General features: G+C 32.4%; 1 non-coding gene across 1 annotated transcript; it reads left to right on the top strand.

Annotated features, from left to right (window-relative positions):
* Positions 1–387: 387 nt before the first annotated feature.
* Positions 388–460, top strand: TRNAE-CUC (transfer RNA glutamic acid (anticodon CUC)). The gene has a single exon. It is a non-coding gene; the product is annotated as a tRNA-Glu (tRNA).
* Positions 461–5,323: the final 4,863 nt, after the last annotated feature.

Here is a 5,323-nt window from a genome sequence, read left to right as displayed (position 1 = left end):
TAAAAATAAATTCAACATTTTCTTTGATATAAAATGTCACATTCTCTTTTAATGTAATCCCTTGCACAGTTTCTTGGTGATGTAAAGCTCACGTATAAAATTCAATTTTGCACAACATACTGTCTAAAGTTTAAAAGCATGTCCACACTAAGAGCTAATTCATGGTAGGGTTTTTTAGACAGAAATGAATAGTCCATTCAACCTTACTTACCTGCCATTTCATCACAAATTGGAGGCAAGACTAGAGAAACAGGAATAAAAATGTTTGTAGCCCCAGCAGTTCAGGGAGCTTGCAATTCCTTTCAAGCTCCTTGTTTACTACAATCTAGTAAAGAATCAGCAAGTATATTAACAAGCTCCTTTAAATAAATATATACTCTGGAGATTTCCCTGGTGGCACAGTGGATAAGACTCTGCACTCTCAATGCAGGGGGCCCAGGTTCGATCCCTGGTCAGGGAACTAGATCCCACATGTATGCTACAACTAAGGAGCCCATGTGCCACAACTAAGGAGCCAGTGAGCTGCAACTAAGGAGCCCGCCTACCACAACTAAGACCTGCTGCAACCAAATAAATAAATATTTAAAAAATATATACTTTGAAACATTTTTTATAAAGACTGTTTTTATTTTTTTAAAAATTTAAGTATAAATTTTGATAATTGTCATTTTATAAAGTCTAGATATATTTTCAAAGTCTTTCTTGTTCTAGAAATCAATTTGCTATATTTTGTAAGATACCTAATGTCATCTTTTATATATATAATTGTATACAGTTAAAAGTATCTGTTATAATAGCATAATTTACTAATTCTTATGTAAGTAAGAGGTAAAGCATGCACATAAAATGTGAAGTTATTAGAAATCCTGACACTTTATTAAATTGCTCCTCTAAAATACATTTCCCAAAAAATACTAGAATTTTGTTACTAATAACATTATGCTAAAATTATTGCAGTATATAAAAATATAACACTCCTGTTAAGCCACTCATTTTCCAAATTATGTCAAACTTCTCATAACTACTTGTTCCCAGGCAGAAAGATCAAGTACATGTCCATAGCAAAACAAGTAGTTAAAAATATGTACTGTATGTGAAAGAGGCAAAATTAGACAGGAACTATTTCTCATAACTGTGTACTTCAATTTGTAGGAAGTAATCAATTAAATATCACAATACATTTCAGAAAGAGAAGAGAAAATAAAGAAGTCAGTTGAAGAGCAAATGTTGAGTGTTAGCTAAAAGCAGCAATGGAAGTAAGCTAATATAATTAAAAGCATTAGAAGACAAAAATTAACATCCTCCCTCATTTCCTAACTAGTTTTGAAATCTCAGGTAAGCTACTTTTATTCTCTAGGTTTCAATTTCTTCATTTATAAAATGAGGAATAAATTGGAGTTTCTGCCAGTGATAGGGCTGTCACTACCAGATTGAAAATAATACCTGACAGTGAACTCACAAGGAATGCCTCTGACTCCCAAACAGAAACTGGTTTCCTGGTGGATAAGAAGATATTCTGACCAAACGGGCCTTAAATTCCCCTAAGCCTGACTAAACTTCAGACATGTTTTTTTCCTAGATTCTAGGCCTTTGACTCCCTTTTCTTAGAGCATTTACTTTAGAAAACTTTCAATTATGAATTCTTTCTCTAACCCTTTGAGATGTCAATATTCTCCCAGCCTCTTCTGAAACCCAGGAATGTCTTTCTCAAGGACCTAGGATCCATCCTTTTGAAATGTAATCACAGTTATCAGAGGAGATCAACTTACCATCTTCCAGTCTCTGTGAGAAGGTAGAGGTGTAATGTCAATAGGGACAATTAGCAAATGCAAATGGCCTAATCACACAGAACACCCTCCTTCCTTAATGTTCTACAACACTTCCCCACTAGCTCATCACAACACCTAAAAACTCCCCTGCCCTTTATTTCAAGACACTTGAGTTCAGTCTCTCTCTCCTATTGCAACAGTCTTGAATCAAGTCTTCCTTGTCTGTTTAACTCTGTTAAGTACAACTTTCCTTTGACAACTCTGACAGAAAAAGGGTCTCTCAACATTAATAGATACAAACAAAGATTTAATAATCAAATGATATAAAAATATATAAACAAAATTCTAAATATACAATGAAGGATTCTCAGAAGAGAGATGTGTTAAGAAATTCCTCACAGATTTTTTTTTTTTTTTAAGAGTCATAAATATAAGAAGATACAAAAAAGTTGTTCTTAAGCTATTTTAAGTCATGGATCCCTTTAAAATTTAAGCTAAGGTTATACATCTCCTCACCAAAATAACATATTGAAAGAATGTTTCAGAGTATGTCAGAGCAATATATAACAGTCTATGAACCATGTTATATTGCTGTTATGTATTATAGCTTCATAATGCATAAAAAATAATTTACTTTAGGGACTGCCTTGGTGGTCCAGTGATTAGAACTCGGTGTTTTCACTGCTGTGTCTCTGGGCCCCACGTTCAATCCCTGGTCAGGGAACTAAGATACTGCAAGCCCGATGGTGTGGCAAAAGATATATATTTTTTATAAATATAAAAAGAAGTTTGTGAATACCTCAGCAGTATATTCTTGATTTCTGACCAATGATATAAATGAAAAAATAAAGTTAAAATTCCATAGCTTAAAATTATATTATTATGTGACATTTATATACATATACTCTTTTCAAATGCTCTTAGACCAACTATAAAAGTGATCAAACATAAAGAAATTTTAAAAAATTGCACAATACTCTCCCAAATTAAAATATTAAGAAACAAAGTTTCCTAACTGTTTCTTGAGGAAAAAAAAAAAAGAAAAGAAAGCAAACACAACAAAAAACTCTTTAATCTAAAAAATTTTAACACTTAAAATTAGGGAAAACAATATTTATTTAATATATAGAAGTGAGCAAAACTCTAATGAAAAGTGAAATCATAGACGAAATGTTTTCAATAATAAGCTAGAAAGAAATAATGTAAGCATTAGCCTCAACACATCAGAAATAAAATAAAAACATATTAAAAGTAAACTCAAAATATGCATGATAAAAGAAAGGAAAAGAAAGAAGAGTATTAAATAGATATAAATAAATACATTTAAAATTTTAAAAATAACTTTCTAATTAACAAAATTCTAAAACTTTGGCAAGTGTCATTGAAAAGAAGAGGAAAACTTGGCAAGTACAATCAAAAAGAAGAAGACAAATATCAACATTTTTAAAGGGGAAAAGCAGCATAACAAAGAAAATGAAAATTATAAAAAACTGATATATACATCTTCACATTTGTAATTTTTAAAATACTAATTACATGAGAAATTATCTATGATGAAAATATTTTACAAATATTCCAAAAAGAATACAAATTTTAACTAATCCATTCCTGTTAACTTCTGAATCATAATAGGTTACCAGGAAATAAGAAAAGTAGGGGAGATAGCTTAGTATGGGTTCCCAGAGAGTTAGGCCTTTGAATGAGATTCACTGAAGTTATTTATTGAGTGTGTGTCCTCAGGAGATTCCTGTAAGCAGGACAGGATGCAAGGAAAAGCTAAACAAAACATGGTTTTAGCTGAAGTCTAGCCTCTGCTGGATCCTGTGGTGAACTCCGGGAATGAATGGCACCTTTGAGAGAGTCTTACATGGTACAAGAGGACCACCCTTTTTCATGTCAGTCATTGGCTATGATACACCCTCTAGAGAAGTTTTAACCTCCCAGGAATTTCCAGGTGAGACTGCACCCCTTGGTCCTGAAAAATTCTCCAGTGATGACCATGACTGTGAACTCTCAGCAACCAATACTCAGAGCAGCAGAGGAATGTATCAACCTCCCCAGCACAGGGGATCATAGCAGACAACCAACAGCATCTATTACTGGCCTGTTGTAGAAGAGACATTGTTAACGTTTATTTAGCTTCTATTTTAAAGTATCAGGATGATTAGAAAAAGTTTTCCTGAATTTCAAAATTTAACAAGAGAATGTCATTAAGAAGAATATATTTTCACTGTTTAATCTCGTGTGCTTTACTTTAGAGTCATAAGGGGTTAAATGAAGAAGGATGTAGTCTGAGCTTTAAAGAGAGAGAGGCCATGGAAGTGGGGAAACAAACCAAATGGATTGAAAAACAAAAACAATTCATGTCATTGTGACATCATTGACTAAAAGTGAATGAAGAAGAATGAAGTTTATGATTATGAAAAAATAGAAGAATATTGAAGAACTTTCAGAATCGAAAGTGGCAATAGTAACATCTCTTCATTGCTTGAAATTAAACTAAATACTACCAGTTTATCTAAGAGAAGATAACCTAATTCTCAATAACGTAGAGGAATAAAAGTAACATTTTCTGAGTGGCGGGGTAAAAAAAAAACAAATGCTATACTCATAAAAAAAAAAGAAAAAAAGAATATGCTGTTTGAAAGAAGCCTTATACAAGAACACATGTTATAATGATTCCACCTATGAAGCTTTTAAACAAAGAAAACTAATATATGGCGGGAAAAAATGAGCACAGAGGTTTCATAGAGTGTATTAGGGGCAAGAACTTACTAGATAGAGTGATGGGCAATCGTTCTGGGATGGGAGTAATGGTCTATGCTCTACATGGGAGTTTGGGTTATATATGTTTTGTGAACAATCCAGTTATACATTTTTAAAACAGCATATGTTTATAAAATGTGTCCATTTTATTGTATATAAAATAGAAGAGTTCACCCTTATTAATGATATTCATAATAAAACATTCAGGAGGAGGTGTACTAACACCTGCATTTTTCTTTAAAAATCATCCAAAAAGAGATGGATTGTGGAAGGACAGAGGAGTGGATAAAGGGAAGTTCTGTGATAGAACAAGTATAATGAAACGTTGCAGGGGGAATTGTAGTGCTGGGTGTATGAGCATTCATTGTAAAATTCTCAACTTCATATGTTTGAAATATGTATAAAGAAACATTGCTTGAAAATTGTTTAAAAACTCATCTGAAATTTTTAAAGGGAGTTTTGGTCCTGAGTTAATTTTGCATTCTAACATAATGTTGAGAAGAGAGAAGTGGTCATTTCTCCTCGCTAGATATTTTCTCTGTAACAAGTTATGCTCATTAGTACATTAATGGATTGAAAAAAGAAAAATCAGGACTCACCTATGACTGATCATTTTAGTGACTTGGAATATCACTAGAAGAGATATCTATTTAATCCTTAAGGTTTTTAGCAAGTTGAATGATGGAACTTATGCAATTTAAGAGAACGATACATTATGCTGGATTTGGCAATTGTGAAATGCACAAACCAGAAAGCTATTCCATATATTTGATTGTAATAGTTGAGCT

This window comes from Neophocaena asiaeorientalis, unplaced genomic scaffold, assembly GCF_003031525.2.
Source record: "Neophocaena asiaeorientalis asiaeorientalis breed wild unplaced genomic scaffold, Neophocaena_asiaeorientalis_V1.1 scaffold127, whole genome shotgun sequence".
Lineage (NCBI taxonomy): Eukaryota > Metazoa > Chordata > Mammalia > Artiodactyla > Phocoenidae > Neophocaena > Neophocaena asiaeorientalis.
This window is presented reverse-complemented; position numbering and strand designations above follow the sequence as displayed.